We start from the raw sequence: 17,776 nt of genomic DNA on the forward strand, positions 1-17,776 counted from the left end.
GTATACGTTCGCGTTGTTCGGGGACAGCTGCACCACTCCGTCGACATAAGCTCTTCGGTAAGCTTATCTTCTGCACTTTCACTTTCATCATTACAAGTCTTTATGGACATTTCGTTTACTGCACTTCTCTAATTGCGCCTAAGGTAACACACGTGACTAACCACTTTTTTTTTCATCTCTGATCATCTAGCTGTCATAAAGGTTGTACCGACTAGCGCAGCAGCAATCGATAGATTGCGTTTTCACATTTTCTCACCGTTCTCTTATCATGTATTTTCGCGCTTTGTATTTGTAAAAGTTAAGGAAAAACTGGCACAGATTCGAGTCATCTAGAACTAAGCGTTGTTTGCTTCCTATTAAGACCGCATCCTCCACACTGCCCTCTTTCATGTAACGCTATGGAGATGCCCAATGAAATACGTATACACTTGCGCAAGCTGCAGCACTCTAATCCCAAAGATCAATCCCACCGAAAGCAGAGCTTTCGTAAGCTACAAAAGACCGAAAAAATAAATACAGGTGTCGCCGTCATCAGCCGCTTTTGCTAGCAAAACGCATGCGTTGATACCTATATTCCCGCAGACCCCCGAGGTTACGCTTGTACCTCATTTAAGAACGGTAGCAACCCGTCCTTTTCCGGTAAGGAAGCGACGAGTTTAAAGAGCTGGCAGAAAGATTCTAGTTCAACTTCAATGCCGATACTCCCGCTCGCGTGTCGTGCCCTAACCAGTGGGGCGACGGTCTTTTGGGCAGCTGATCCTCAAGAAGAGGTTACTCCTCAGTCGTGTTCATAGTTCACGCCTTGGGGCGGCCCCACACCGTCTTTTGCCACTATGCAGACTCTCTCACAGTGAGAAGTGAATCACAACAAAGCAGGCGCTTTTTTTTTTTTTTGGTCATCAGGCGCAATGCACAGTCACAATAAAGGCAGGTGTTTTTTAACGATACGCGTCCATCCCCCGAACGCCGCTGCTTCCGTTGCCGCCGCTGCCGATCGGCCCGGCGTATATACGTTCTCCTGCGGTGGCTTGAGTCAGCAGAATTAGTGGTGCTGCTGGTGTTGAGGACTTGTATACTGCTTTAGCTCACCACAAAGGCCGAAAGTGCGCTCTGGGGCACCACCTGAACTTCCCAACAACGCTTCAAGAATATGATGCGACAGAATTTTCGCCTTTAAAGCTAAATCTGGAGTCAGTGCGTTGGGAGTGGGGAAGAGGATAATACCAACAGTATTTCGGGAAAGGTAGCCTCAGGTACCGTTTTGAGGTTAAGCCTGTCCGAAATGAACTTCACTCTCTGCATGGGAATACGTGGACAGTATGAGAGGTTACCTCTCTCTCTATACGCGCATAAGATTTGTGTGGAGTTACACTACAGCGACCCTTTAATGGATACAATAAGAGTAAATGCCTCGATGTAAAAAACCGCCAAGCTTTTGGCTTCCTCTGGCGGGATTAAATGACAGCAACTCATGTCTGACTCCTCACAACCCCGCATTTTCGGATTCACCTTGATCGCACTGCAAAAACATTCTCCGGTGCGGTTGGAGGACCACGTGTGTCTTTTGGCTTCACACCTATAGTGGTTGGTAAACAGCAGGCTTTGACGACACCGACTTCAACCGCTTATGTGCCCTGAGCCATCGCATGTCGTGGGGCTCACGAAAACGCCGATGTATACACGCTATTTTAAGTCAGACTATAAGGTTTATACACTCCGCTATCAGCCGTGTAGGGAAGAATAGGGAAAGTACTGTTTACTTCCAAAGGCACGCCTGGCGTTAAGGTCAAAGTTTCCAAGGCTAATATGAGGAGAAGGTGAGTTGTCATTGCATATAGTTCATCGAAGGATTCAACCATTCGGATGCGCTGCGCTAATGTTTTCTAACAATCTGGAGACATTTGACGGACGCACTTAGTACAGCAGATGCAACAGCTTCAACCATGTGTCAAAATCTGTTAACTAAAGTTTTGCCGGAGCTTTCTGACAAGGGAAGTTTAAAAGCCCAAAGCTTCAACGTTAGCAAAATTTTGTGCCACGTCCTGCAGTGGTGGGAACAGGTCGCAGTGCTGGGAACATACGCAAACTGTTCCCGACGCCCAAGCTGGCAAGCCTGCGGCATTCAACCTGCACGGGCTCACCACGAGAGGTACGCGAAGGCACAACCATACTTTCGGAGCCGCATGATATGTGGTCTCTCCGTTGCACCACTGCAATCGCAGCGGGCGCCTTAGAGATATCACAACAGCACCGTACCTTACATAAAGAGCGTACACAGCCCCACACATTGGTCAGCAGCTGAGGGTTGTCGGATTTCTGTTGAAACTGCGTGTAAGTTATTAGGTTATCCACCTACTGCTCACTCTTCAAATAACATCATTTCCTGCATGTTCCTCTGGATGGCCTGGCAGGTACCGACAGACGTCAAGGTCCTCTTTCTTTGGGTGTGCGCTGCTTTTCACAGGCTTTACGAAAAAGGCCGCCGCGCTTTTGAAAGCGCATACCTCAATCCCGTCAAAGGAATTATTGTCGGGGTGATGCTCAAATCAACGCAATCAAACGCAGGAAGTTTGTTCCGGCAGTTTTGACCGTGGCATGGCCTGCTTCCAAGACCAAAGTGTTATGCTTATTCTCAAAACAGCACTTGAAATGCATACTCTTTCGACTGCGTGTTCACGTGCAATGCCTGTTTTTTGTTCCTTTTATTTTATTTTCCTACCATTTACTTAATTGCTTAATTCATTATTTACCCATTTTTTGTTTCATTCATTTGATTTATTAATACTGTCATCCACCAAAAGGGGCTGTAACAGGAGTGGAAAATACAAAACGAAAAAATGAGCAATACAGAACATGATGAAAATCAATAGTCAATCAAAATTGTCTCTGAATACACACACAAACAAAACAAAAATGCATCACACAGACATCGGAACAACAGCCATCTTACACAACAGCAATATGCCCTCATCACCCTGTGCTAGTGCCATAGATGAAATTTTCTAAATGGCGTACAAATTCAGATAATGAAGATCGAACAGAATCTGGAAGAGAGTTCCAGTCCTTACAAGTTCGCGGAAAATAACTAAACTTGAAGCAATTATTTTTTATAGCCGGCAATGGGATGAGCCTCTACGACGATGCCTCGATGTCTCATTAGTTTTGATCTCAAAATAATCTGATTTAATAATTTTTAGATAATTATTGATAATGAGGTAAAGAGTTTTTAGTCTTTCATACCTGGTTCCGCTTTCTAGCATTAGTAGTTGGGCTTATTGGCAGAGGTCTTTTGAAGAATGGTTACGGCGGTATTTATTATAGATAAACCTTGCAGCGAGTCGCTGAATCCTATCTAGCTTGTGACAATTAGTTGCTGTGTGAGGATCCCAAACTACTTTAGCATATTCGATAATTGGTCTCACTAGGGTTTTGTAAGCCAGGCACTTTACATCCGGGGTAGCACTGTGCATAATGCGTCGCAGGTACCATTGTGTTTTAAAAGCTTTGGAAATGACATTTTCAAAGACGAGGAGAAGGTGCGCGAACAGCTTTCCACCCAGGAGGCCTCCAGCTCGGGGTGCATCCTTGACCTCAAGACTGGTACTGTCAAAAAGGAGGGACATCAGTCGTCGATGCGGCTGTGCATGGGTTCCCGGGGGGGTTCATCTACCGCATGAATCTGGGGAATATGCAGCCTGACGAGCAGGGCATGCAGAGGCTGCGCCAGCGCAATGTCATGTGCCCGTCGCCTGACGGTGCTGCTTGCGCCGTTGTTCACTGCACCGACTACATCAAAAACTGGCCGCCTTCGGGGGTGCAGGTGGAGCCTGGTGACCAGGATGGGGGCAGTCATTGTTATCTAGTGGTCATTGGTAAGCTTCAGGTGACCAGCGCTCCCAACCCTAGTGACCTGGTGGGATCAAACTCTAATGCTGAGTTCATCTCCCGGCACTCTGTTGATGGAAAGTTCACCTTTGTGGACCCCAGGGTGACAGCAGAGCTGGGGTATCAGTCCCAGCAGCTACTGGGCAAGCCTTGCTTCGATTGTTTCCACCCGGAGGACCAGGGACACATGAAGGAGAACTTTGAGCAGGTGCTCAGGATGAAGGGCCAGGTGATGTCAGTCATATGTACAGGCTGCGTGCCAAGAACAGCGAGTGTGTGTACCTCCTCTTCGCTTTTCTCAACCCATACACCAACGACGTTAAATATGTGGTCTGCACCAACACATCAGCCAAGGCACTGTCGGGGACCACGGCTGGCACTGAGGCTTAGTGGTTAGGGCGTACGTCTCGGCTGCGGGAGGTGGTTGGTTAGAAATCCACCGCCGGACACCCACCGGTAAAAATGGGTACAAGCAGACCCCCGGCCTGGCGTCCAGCTTCCTCAGTGGGTGAGCTTGAAAGAAGCTCCCCTAACCCAGCTGCGCCCTCCGGGGCACAATCAGTTTCGAACACGTCAGCGTGCAAAGGTGGTTCAATATTCAGATGAGATTGAAGATGAGATGTTGATGAGATAATGTAAAGAAAAAAAAAGACCACATAATGGGCTTTTGCCGCGCGAGGCAGACTTACTGTTGTCCAATGGCGGAACGAATCACTGCCACATCGGTGCAACTATTTGGGCCGTGACCGCTTTACCCAAGCATTTCACCCCAGAATAGCCGAGCATCAGGCCGGGGAAAGCTTGTACCCATTGAAAAGCGGTGGATACCCGGCGGCACAAGGGATCGAACCCAGTACCTCCCGAATACGAGGCGGATTCTGTACCACAAGGTCACTACTTCAGTCTCAAAATGTTTCTATGGGGAGGGCGCAAAAGCCGCCCACCGCACTACCAAAAATTACATGCCCCATCTACGCCAGTTAGGTGTAGTGGCGGACTTCAGCGCAGCCGTAGTGCAATGGCCAGCCTTAGCCCGGGCAGACAGCATTACTGAGCATCGATCTGCCAGCACCAGGTAAATCTTTGGTACTTTCATATTGCGCGCCAATCCCTTTCTATGCCCTTTTTACTTCCGGTTGCGTGACGTCACATTCTTAACGTCACCCTAATTGACTGACAACTATTTTAGTCTTTGGTACTTTCAAATTGCGCTCCAATCCCTTCCTATGCCCTTTTTTGGCTCGACTTCAGGTTGCGTGACATCACATCATTGACGTCACCTTATTTGACTGATTTAATCAACTATTTAGTATTTGATACATCTTGACGCCACCCTAATTGACTGACTTAATTAACTATTTTAATATTTGATACATTCAAATGTGGCGCCAAGCCATTGACTGGCTAATGAAACCCTTTTCGCCTTTACCTAATTAATTACCTAATTACCTTATCGGCCTAATTATTTTTGGACACAACATTACGTCACCCTCTATCTGTTGACACGACTCTTTAACCTCTACCAGGTTCTCAATTACTCACAACTGCTGCGGACACGATTTTGCTGACGCGATCTGCGGACGCGGCCTGCAGACGCGGTCTCTGGACAGAAATCTGTGAGCATAGCAAAGTAATGCTTTCGCATTAAAAATTACATGCATGTAACACTAAGTACCCAACCTTATGCGTGTTCGCGCAGTTAAGTGAATATTAAAGGCAGCCTCTTGGCGTGGGTCAAGCGAAAAGAAAAATGATTCACGCATTTTATCATTTTTTTTCCTTGTTTCTCACTTCAAATTTGTGTCTTATTTAATGTTCCTGAACCGTTGCATGACGGTAAGCATCTTCGTCATCGGTTGGCTAAGGTATACATCAAAAACAAAAAATAAAAAACGGCATCTCTCAGGGCTCTTCAAGGAGGCTACCCGTCTTGCGCCAGACGATGACATTTTGTCGCGGCAAAGTTCCAGACTTCAAGGGCCCAATTTTCGTATTTTACCTGCTCATTTTTACGCTCCTCTAACTCCATTATTTTATTCTAGCGTAACACAGCTAATCCCTTCCCCGGTTCATCTCATCCCTACAAGCAAGGATATCATTAATCATGCTATCTATGTAATGAAGTCCGCTGCATCATAGCAATAGAGGCAAGGGCTTTTCTGTTCTTTGGGGGACAGAGTAACAAGAGGGATGGGGGTTCTTTTGTTCATCGTGCTTATGGCTCGTATTGGGTCGACACTGAACTCTGCATATTAATCATGTCCTTCAACCGCGCCACATTAGTCTGGTTTGTGGCACAAATGTACTCCAGTCTTTGCCTTCCTTTCTAATGACTTGTCCTTTGCGGTAAATGAGAGGAATGTTTGATCAGAGTACCAACTAGCCCAGTCATTCTCTATTCTCCATTCTTCTTAACCATTCTCTTCTGCCTTCTCGTCCCTTCTTTCTGCCTGCGCTGTTATTGAAGTCGTGATTAACCAACTAGCCCAACGAACATCAACCTTGGATTCAACCATTCGCTCTTTTCAAGCGCATTTGTGCTCATTCGAGTCGTACCTAGCCGCTACTTGCTCTGAATTGAAAGTGCGGGAAGCCCGTTTGCCGTAACGCCTCTTTTCATTTTTCAAGCTCGCCGCTTCGTCGCGTCTGCATAGCTTACATGGCGTCATCACAGATCAACGTTACTAGAACCAAGCTGGTTCTAGCAAGTCCAGCGTTGTGGTGTGTGCCTTCTTTACTCTTGTCTTGTGCCTGTTTTCACTGGTTTCCTTTCTACGCAATATGAACCAACTAGCCCAGCAGTTTACTCTCCTGGTTCTAGTAATCTCGCCACAGATAACGTAGGTGCGCACTGGGGCCCCAACCGCACTTCCCAAACACAAGATTTTTTAAGGATGAGATATGCGATCTTAGAGCTTTTACTGCAATAAGCGACTATTTTTATAATAAGATAGAGGATAACACCTGCGCCGTAGCGGCCAAAACTGCAAGGCTTCAAAAAAGCCGTATGCTATGGGTTTTCAGCGGTCTGTTGGAAACGTATAAGTAAATTTCGCTAATAATGAGAAAGTGGAACAGTGTGAGAAGCCAAGCGAAAATATGGCACTATTATATGCACTGCTTAGGAAGCCTTTGGCAGACACTATGACGTTCATTGGGCGGGTGCGCTGATAATAAATTTAAATTGTTTTAAATCATCTACTCTTCCGAGTTCCCACAACCACGCAAGCGACTCAAGCGAGAATAGACCATCGTCTAGTGACGGTCACAAGGTACTAAATATAACCATTTGAATTACACTACCCACTGTACCCTAACATACGCCTGAACTGCCCTCGCCTCATCATCACTCCCCCTCCCCCTGTAATTAACCACTGGGCTCCATGCTGCTCGCCGCTATAGAGGACTTTTCCAGCCGATTCGGGTATCGGATACTCTGCGTCCATAAATATCGTAAGAAATATGCGAATCCCGACTAGCTCTCTCTCTTTGTCATCTCGCTACGTCGCCACTTCAACTGAACCGGACTCATCGTGATCAGGTAGTGCGTCCCAAGGATAAGGACAATCAGCGTAGGACATTTCCACACATTTGTTTAATCGCCACAAAAATGCACCATGACCCCGTATCCGCACAGTTATCTGAGCATTACTGCTCATCGATCGACTCGGAGGCGCTCACACTCAAGACGCACGACCGCACCTCCCTAATTCCTCAAAGTAAAAAATGAGTCATGCCACGTTCTACCGGCGCAAATGCATTCAGCGAGCAAAGCTCGAACTCCTGTTCTCCCCCTTCTCATCACCGTCCGCTTTGGCGGACGTTTCACGGTCACCACACCGATGGGCGCACGAACTATCAGAGCACCTGCGATCTTGTGAAATGCATCTCACTTTGGTCTGTTCTTTCGGCCAGTATTGTCCAAATATTTCGCCGCTTGTATTCCCTACCAACGCAGCTAAGGGCCGACATCCCCTCCTGCGGATTTTCTCCCATCTAAATCATGCCGTCCAACTTTCCGAAGTCGCCGGCACTTCTACGCCCCCCCCCCCCCTCCCCTGCATTTGACTCCAGTGGGCAATCATTGCATAACTGCTGCAGTCGAGCACCTGACCACCAGACACTCTAAGCAGCTGCTCTTCCTTCCAGCTCCACTTCAGAGATAAGTTTATCCGACCCGGCATTCTGCATTGTGGAGTCCCACGTGTCTCCTCCTCAGCGACTATGGTAAGTCATTTCTCTCTGACCCAACATGTACAACTGAGACTGTAGTTTCTGTAGTTTCGCACTACAAACGGGTTAATGAATGTAACCCCTAACCCCTGTTTATATATATATATATATATATATATATATATATATATATATATATATATATATATATACTCTGTACATGCATAAGCACACCAGGCTCATGCCAATAATATATTTCGGACACTGCCGATTGTTGGATTCAGTATTTTCCATGACCTGTCGAGACACCCTCCTTCCATCCCGTTGCCGACTGTCGTTCTGGTAAAACCGATTAGTACACCTGTCCCGCTTAGAGCGTCCGTTGCCTTCCATCTCTATAATCTGGGGTCAGGTTGGTCGGTTCCATTCAGGAGGTAATTACTGTAAGTGGGCAATTTTATGCTGCTTCGTTTGCAAATATTCATCATCGCCTGTTCTCTTCCCATTCATTCAGAAAGCCGTATTATTGCGTGAACAATGTTTACGTTATTATAAAACTTGTAAAAGCCACTAGAAAGGAAAAATGAACTCAGAGCCCGGAAATCCTACACGTGCATCTGTGTGGCTTTATTTGCTTTCCCTGCTCCCCTCAACTGTTTCAGTGCCGCAACGACCTGAACTGCCTTTTTTCCACGTCCATAGCCACCTTCGCCTTTCCACTGTCATGCCACGCGCTTTGCCCCCCAAGGTCCTTGCATGCAAATGCGGATTCTTACAAGGGCTTTAATCCATGACGGCGAAAATTGCTTCGGCTACCTTGAAAAGCTGGAGAAAAAAATTTACAGACGATCGGGTCGTTGACAGAAGACCTGCATAAAACTCGCTGCAGGAAAAGCGTAGCGTATGCTAGGACTGCTGATAGACATTCATAGGAGCACTCGAGTCCTCCGGATCGAGCGTTCATCGTTAGCCGCTTTTCTTTCCTTGACTTTTCTTGGCAATGACGGCGTGTGCGGCTCGGCTTTATTTGCCGCTTGTTATGTAAGGCGACCCGTGCCACCAGCGCTCGCCGCGTGCTGGCATGTGCAACACAGGACGCTGTAGGGACGTTCACCTCGTCCGAACGCCGCGCTCTGGCTTATTTCAACTGCAAACGACGAAGAAGTTGTTTTTAACGCATGCGCGCCGCGCTACAGTAGGGCTAGGCACCCCACTTCCGCCCCAGGGCATTACGTTGAGAAGGGAAATTTTACCGCTGGTCACTTAGGTTCGGCTCCGCGCCCAGTCGAAAAAGACTACAGAACTGTGTCAAAAATACGACAAAATGTCCTGTAGTTCTGTCGTAACCATCAGATTTTTCTGTAGTTCTGTAGTTTTTCTGTAGTATATTTCTGTTGTCTGTAGTTCTGTAGCACTTTTCTGTTGTAACTACAGAAATTTCTGATGTTACGACAGAATGTTCTGTTGTGTGGTTTTTCTGTAGTATATTTCTGTTGTCTGTAGTTCTGTAGCACTTTTCTGTTGTAACTACAGAAATTTCTGATGTTACGACAGAATGTTCTGTTGTGACAACAGGTTTCCCGTTAACAACCGCACAGAAATTCTCTCGTAACATCAGAAAATTTTCTGTCGTTTTTTTGGGGGAGTGGGCGTGTTCTCTCTCCATAATGGCGCCAAGGTCACCGGGTAACCTCATGGCTAACTGTCCTGTCTGAAGCTGAAATTTTATATTCCGAGTTACGAGAAGAGAAGAAATAGCCTTCAAAATTCCGCACGAGACATGAAACGATGCTTCAGAATGCACTTTGAGTTAGAATCGGAAACAATTCAGTTATGAGTACAATGCAAATATTTAAAGCACCAATTTCATCACTGGACGTCGCTTCTATGCCGAGTTTACTGGGCCTCTCTTGCGTTAGGTTTTGGTTTCGTACGGAAAAAGCGTCGGATTTCCTACCGCTGCCGGGCTTTATGAAATAAGTTTGCCTTCGTTTCAAAGGTTGACAGGTCATCGTCTTGTTCACGGCTTTGAGCCACCATTTGGACTAACCACACAACTTCGGTAAACATGTGCACACTGATCTGAGCGATTTCTTCAAGTGGGAAGCTGCGATTTTTTTGCTTCAAGCGATGGGGTGCATTATGTGAGTGAAGCGCCAAGAGTTATTTTACCTTGTTATTAAGCACAATCGATCTTAATATCATAGGTTTTCAACAGGAATAAACAAAGCCAAAAAAAAAAAGATTTGGCTAGGCCTTTGTCTACGTTATCTTGTAAACCACGGCAACCTCATCGTGTGCAAAATGCACAAAATGCGAAACGGACTGTACGCAGAACCACTTTCCACAATATTCGTTTATTCGGTCGCCCGGAAACATAGCCAGAACTTCGCGCCTTCAAGCGCCCTCGCTGGCAGCAGTAAAGTTTTCCTACCCTCCAATGTCAGCAAAGGTAACGGTGGGGGGGGGGGGGGGGGGGGGGGAGTGCAGAAATCAGTATGCGAATACGAGTCCGGACTCGTCCTCAATTAAGGTCATGATCTAAACAGGAGGCTAGATTCACTGAAAACTCAGACCACAATCTGAATGTGAGTCAAGCCACACTTCTGTATCTTGATCTGAATCTGAGCATGAGCGAGCCCGAGTGTGTCAACGCATAAATGATTCCACTACGGCGTCTCTCATAGTCTGCGCCACTTTAGGACGCTAAACTCGTTAAACCAAACCAAGCCAAACATGGTTGATCCCGCCGAGGTATGGATGCGAGTGCACAATAATCAACCCAAAGTGGTCGAAATTATCTGTTCGCCATTACTGCGTCCCTCGTAGCCTGAGGCACTTCAGAATGTTGAACCGCAACAAGCAAACGTACCTCGAGTGATATTTACAGGTATAAGCGTCGCTCTTCCCAGGAACGTACAGCGGCCGCAACGGTTGGCGTACTGATTTGTGCATCCGTCTCGCATACAGGAGGCTCGGTGCTCGATCACCACTGCTCCCGGGCCCTCATTGCTCCAATGTGTACAAGCTATCCCATGTCCGGGTACTCGGCTCCTTTGGGGTGAATGTTTGGGAAAATAGGACCACACCTTTCGTCATACCGTACGTGTGTCGTTGCGCTCTTTGGCCACGTCTGCCCTTGCACCATGAGATTCACCACCGCTGTCAGCAGGAATTCAGTGCCCACCAAAAATAAGGGCATAGGGAAAATTATAAATTAGCGCAATAAGGGACCATCAATTTAAAAAATATATCCTCGCGAACTTTGTCGTCATTCGTATGATTTCTCCCTACATGGACAGAATTTGTAAATCGCCATAAGTTTTGCTGTTCACTTCGAACGAACGAACGAACAGAAAAAGGAAGGAAAGAGCAGTCCACTTGGCTTCCGTGAGCACGTTTCACTTCTATTGCAGTGACTATAGAGGCGTAGCGTTCAAACGTACTGACGACCCGACGTTAGATGACTTCGGCAAGTTATGGTTCATGCATCAAGGATCGTAGATGAGAACCGCGGAGCGTTTGCGGCGACATGCTCTTAAATACCATGCATCCTAAGGAAAGCAGTGTTCGCGGATGAATAGTATCTACACAGCTGCCTTTTTGACGAAGTACAGGAAACGACTGAATCCGGTCTCTGGCGGCTGCAATAAGGCGAGGCTGTTCCAGGCTTGCGGGTAGCTTGCAGCAAGCGTGAGATATACTTGCGCTCGTTACACTATAGTATCGTTGGAAGCCTTCCCGCATATCTTCGCGTTTCGCTTCTAACATGTGCATGGAACTGATGCCAGCTTTTATCCGGCGGGTTCGCCTTTGCTGGTGCAAGATTTCGGTTGCGCCACTTGGACGACAAGAACAGCTCAGTTTGCACAGACTGCTGCAAGAAACTTCCGTGTTTCGGAAACTCGATGAGACGCTTACCTTTAAGCGGTCAGAAGTTTGCAGGAAGGCATGACGCAATGGTACAAGAGCATGGCGATAGCAGATACAAGGTACCTGATGTTTTGACCTTTGTATCCCGTAACTGGTTCTGCAGAAAAGACGACATAGTGACAATGCCCACGTTGCGACGGATAAGCGCATAGTGGTGTCGAGTTGCAGTCGTCGCCAGGTGGAGAGAGGGGACAAGCAGGAGCACCCATGGCTTGAACGTTACCGGCCGCAAGCTGTCGAGGTCGATATGCGACGTTGGAAGCAATAAATAACCTATATTTGGTTCCTGAGCTTCAAAGGTGGAGAGAGTTCAGCGTAGCGAGGCGCTTGTGCCATGAGCTCAATGAATGGGACGAGTATCAATAACCTATAGTTGGTTCCTGAGCTTCAAAGGTGGAGAGAGTTCCGCGTAGCGAGGCGCTTGTGCCATGAGCTCAATGAATGGGACGGGTATCCGACCGCGCTTCGGTTTTCTTTTATTTGTTGCCATGCTCTTGTCATTGTAATGGTGTCAAGGAAAGCGAAAAAAATATTGCCGGGCATGGAATCCTGCGTAAAGACGAAAGAACGTGGTCGTCGTGTATGGAGTCAGGTTTTCATCTCTGTCTTAGTTTCTTGTATGCAAAAAAAAAAAAAAAAACTAAAAATAATTCTTTTGAAGTAATGTGATGTCATTTAATATCAATTTTTTGAAGTTGCAATTGGTGATTGATTAATTTATTTACATTGATGTAATATTTCAGAAAGTCAATTAGTAGTGTAATTTAATTCTATATCACCTCGCCGGGGTGGCGCAGCGGTTAGGGCGCTCGACCACTGTGCCCAAGGATGCGGGATCGAATCCCGGCCTCGGCGGCCGCTTTTCAATGAACGCGAAAATCTAGGCGCCGTGCGCTGTGTGACGTCAGTGCACGTTAAAGAATCCCAGGTGGTCGAAATTTCCGGAGCCTTCCACTACGGCGGCTCTCATGGCCTCAGTAGCTTTGGGACGTTAAACTCCAAGAACAAAACCAAACTAATTCTGTTTCAAAAGCAATTTTGACATATCTGAATGCTGCTTAAACGTAAGCATGAAAACTTTATTTATTGACTAGCTTGTGTCTCACCGACACGCCAATCCAGTGACTTTCATTATTAGTCATAATCGTGTCAGTTGATACAATGAGCGCTTAACTGTCTTCAGATCTTGTGAGCGAATTCGGGGAGTGTAAATCATGCCGCGCTTGTAGAGGAAGCGAAGTGGAGGCGAACTGTTTAGCGAATCAGAGTGGTTATACGCACACCTATCCTCTGTCCAGCATGTCAAATGGGCAAGTTCCAAGGTTTCCCAAACAGTCGATTGCGCCCTGTAGGCGATTCCAAGCATAAACACCGATTGTACGGGTATCGCCTGCTATCTAATCTTGGCTCCCTCGCTGCTTGGTACGAAGCCTAAATATGTGCCTCAAAAAGCCACTGGTTGACGCAACCTGTGGTGCGAGTTGCAGTCGGGCTAGGAAAGAAGGGCACACGTGGATGCGCTAGTTAGTGCAAATAGCCGACGTCCTTGCATCATTTCAAGGGCGCTAAAAATGAAAGCATTCCACCTCAGTTGCTTTTGCCTCCCTTTTTCTTTTTTTTTCTTCTTCTTCTGAGCGCATGCGTGTTGCTTGTGTGAGCTGTAACGGCCACTTGACGCGTGCTACGCTATATCACAAATATTTTCAAGACTGCTTTTCACCCTCAATTGTGTAATGTCCGGCGTATCACAGCATCGCATACGGTACAAGTAGCAATAGTTGTTATTTGAGTTTGCAAATGATTATCACGTGTTCGCTACCCATTAGACCAATAACATTTCCCAATGCGTTAATAAAAGCGAAATACACGTGTCATCTTCCAGAAGTCGACCTTTCAATAATTTCAAATTAAATGTATTGGGAAGACGCATATTCCTAAAGATTATTCCCTCCAAAAAGCTAACCATACCGACAAAACCGCTCAAAGTTTAAACTGTTGCACTGCTAGATCAGCGCGCGAAGGACGAATATACAGCGGTCGTTGAGCTATTAGCATATGAAACATTCATTAAGTCCTTCCTTAAATGCATACGGCTCTATCATATAGGTCCCGTGTACTCATGTATTAGGTTTTATGGCTCCGGAAATTTCGACCACTTGGGGTCCTTTAACGTGCACTGACATCGCAAAGCACATGAGCGCCTTGCTTTTCGTCTCCATCGAAAATCGGCCGCTGCGATCGGGATCTGAGCTCGCATTCTTGCATGGGTTCAGCAGTCGAGAGCCTTAAAAACTGAGCCACCGCAGTGGGTTTCATATATTGAGGGCAACATCAACAAGCTGTAAACGATATGAAAAAAATCGGTAAGATTTGTATTCAATTCCCACAGCTGACCAACATCCTCGAACATGCTCGTTAAGCAGGCGAACTTAGACCGATTGCGAACTAGGCGCCATAGAACAGACCTGGCCAAAGATCGGCTCGCCTGCCACGTGTGACTCCTCGCAAGTCCTGGTGTGACTCGCAACTTTGTGGCTTCTGTACTCCCCATCTCCCATACCTCTATCTGGTCTTATTTGATATGAATGAAGCGAAGCTTAGCGCATACTTCACACAGCTTTGGGAATTTGAGAGTGATGAATTCCAACTTATCGCCTCATACTTATCACTCTCAAGTATATTATGTAAAATATTGAAGCATATCAAATATTCTCGCCTGGTCGCTTTTCTGCGGCGGCTGAACAACCCTGTTTCAGGAAGACATTTTCATGCGAAACGCCACTAATATGTATGTGTTACTGAGGGCCTGTGCACGTCTACTAACACGAGCTTCGATGTAGACTGCGTGTTCTTGGACTTTGTGAAAGCTTTCGATACTGTTTCACACGGTCTCGTTCTTATCAGCATGCATGCTTACCATTGATTCCGACGTACTGAACTGGATTTAAAGTTTTTCATGTAATCGAGCCCAGTATACTTCTGCTAATTACAGTTCATCCACTCGCACTTCCGTAACATCGAGTGTACCCCAGGACCGGTACTGGGACCTCTCCCCTTCCTGATTTCAATTAACGACCTTCCTACGCATCTCCCATTCTTATGTTAAGTTTTTCGGCAGATGACTGTGTTATTTATCGCAAAATAACTAATCACACTGATTGTAATAATCTTTGAAGCCGACCTTGCATGCATATCCGACTGGGGCGACAAATTGTGCATGCGATAAACGTTAATGCATGCGAAACAATACATATATCCCTTCATTCTAACATCGCTGACAACACGCGAACTTAAAACACTTTCTTCACGACACCTTCCTTGAATTTTTCAACTGGTACAGATACGTAAGTGCTCACATTATCGCAAACGTCGCTCATAATGCTAACCGGGCCCTTGAATGCTTGCGTTGAAACTACTCTGCTGCGCCTATGCCGATAAAGACGATCTACAAGACATTAGCACGACCAAAGCTAGAATATGGATTCACCGCCTGAGATCCCGGTCGAATCCCACTTAAAAGCACGCTAGAATCCATTCAAAATCGCGAAGCACGTTTCATTTTATGACTATATATCCTGGCTATGCCAGATTTACTTGCATGAAAAACACGCTCACCTTATCGGACATTTCTTGGCGCTGTAAATATTTTGGCTGCGCCTTTCCACAGAATGTACCACTAATCCCTCGATTAAAGGATTACTTTTTCCTGGCCCTTTCCACATTTCATCCGGTTTCGATCATATGTTTTATGTTGGAGTTCCATTCTCAACGAATATGTGTCATAGTTATTTCATTCCCCAGACCAGCGCATGCTGATGCAGCCTTCCTCCTTCCGTCACTAACATTTCTGAACTGGTAATTTGAAGACCACAATATTTCCTGCCACTTCGTAAAGCTATTATAGTATACTTATGTAATGTTTTCGGTATTTACCACTACTTTCTTTATTGCCTTAGGATCCAGAAAGTATGTGAAAGAATGAATGCACAAATCAAATTTGGTTCAACAATATAAACGATCTCGAGCTATGTTTCGAATTTATAACCGATCCATTCATGGTCTAGGTGTTAAGCGGCGGCTCTCCAACCATGGAATGTTTTGTCGGTGATATTGAAGCGTTACAAGTAGAGTAGAGCGAGGGGATTGAATGTGATCATGCGATCGGCGAAGACACCTGCGTTTTGGTGGCATGTGATAGAAGCAAGGCATCTCACGCCAAGCATGCGGATTACAAACTTCTGCCAACGTTTGCATCCACCTACTGTTTTGAGGCGCTCTATATCTAACAATGAGAGCTGTAAGTCAGAACAGCCCGCGACCCTTACTGCCTAACATCTAACTGAGCTTCTCCGCAATGCAATACGTCATTCGAGCCAAAATTCAAAGTGCTCGCATCATGAATGGGGCAGCACACTGAACAGTCGCTGCACGAGCGGCCTTCACTGTGACAGCCAGCTTCGTCGAACGAAATAAAAGTAAATTGCAGCATCCTATTTTTAGTGCGAAAGTCCTACTTCACGGAATAAGTCGGAGGACCGCAAGGGATGTAGGACGCCTCGATGTTTGCCAGAAGAAAAGAAGTTTCGAACCCAGGAATTTCAAGTCAGAAGCGAGTACAAAACCTCTTAGCTATTGCCACTTTTTTTTTTTTTTTTCAGCATAGTATTCATTACAGAGGAGCAAAGTTCGATGCATACATGAACTTTGTACAAACTAAGACGACAACTGTATCAAATCAACGTGACGCAGATAATGGCACAAGTAAGCAACAGCACTACAAAATAGGAAGTGCTGAGCCCATAGCTAAACGGGAGTGCCATTCCGGTTCGAACTTAGCCTGAACACACTTCACTTCGGGAAATAACCATCCTACTGAAGTGGTCTTTTTCAGAAACAACATATTCGTGATCTCGGTCTATCATGCGTGTTTTTCGGAGACTGTAGGCCAATTAGAAAGAACACGTCTAAGGGATAATCAACAAATGGCAGCGCAACAGTAAGAAATCGTATAGAATGCGGTGTCAAATCAATCCTCTTTTGCAAATGTAATCCTGAATATTATCGTATCTTTGCGATTAATTAAGGAATGCTCAGTTGTTTCTGTAACGTCACGAAGGCGGCAATTTACCGTGGACAAAAAAAAATATTTTTCTCTAGCCATGTTTTAACAGGCAACCTTTTGGTGCGCAGCTTGTGGGAAAAAATTATTTGTACATGTACAGGGTCGTCCACTTCTAGCTATAACACGGTAACTGCTTTCAAAGCAACATTGCGCCCGACGTCGGCATATATCGATGTAAAGCGATGCGAGCACAGAAGGACCCGGGCGTGTTGCTTCACATGGCCTGCCACTAAGCTATATTGCTTGGCCGAGTCGGACGCAATGACGCTTTGAAAGCAGTGAGCGTGTTATAGCTAGAAGTGGACGAGGCTGTACATGGCGAGAGAGAAATTTTAAATAAGCTTAGTTGCACGTCACGTCTCGGTAAACCACAATACACAGAGCGTTACTTCGGCAGAGGGAAAACCATACAAATTTAAATTCTTGTATAACCGTTTCCTCTAAACGGAAAACAAACTTGGGGCACACTGGAATTATTAGGAAATGAACAGCCAAATGCACCTCATGCATTACTTCCCATAAACAAAGAGAGTAAAAAACATTAGAAGATACAATGAGGGTCGGTAAAACATTATGTTGTACCGCCAGCGCCCAGCCATATAGGCAAGCAGACGCAGACACAGCTGGCGGGAAATGAACCGTTTATTCTCGAAGCACAGGCCA

General features: G+C 46.1%; 1 non-coding gene and 1 pseudogene across 1 annotated transcript; one reads left to right on the plus strand and one right to left on the minus strand.

Moving 5' to 3' along the window:
• The first annotated feature begins 3,688 nt into the window (after nucleotides 1–3,688).
• On the plus strand, nucleotides 3,689–8,852 carry LOC146201947 (aryl hydrocarbon receptor nuclear translocator homolog pseudogene; annotated as a pseudogene).
• Nucleotides 4,804–4,968, minus strand: LOC146201948 (U1 spliceosomal RNA). The gene has a single exon (XR_014704625.1). It is a non-coding gene; the product is annotated as a U1 spliceosomal RNA (small nuclear RNA).
• Nucleotides 8,853–17,776: the final 8,924 nt, after the last annotated feature.

This window comes from Amblyomma maculatum, chromosome 1, assembly GCF_055883805.1.
Source record: "Amblyomma maculatum isolate TAMU_Amacu chromosome 1, ASM5588380v1, whole genome shotgun sequence".
NCBI classification, from domain to species: Eukaryota; Metazoa; Arthropoda; class Arachnida; order Ixodida; family Ixodidae; genus Amblyomma; species Amblyomma maculatum.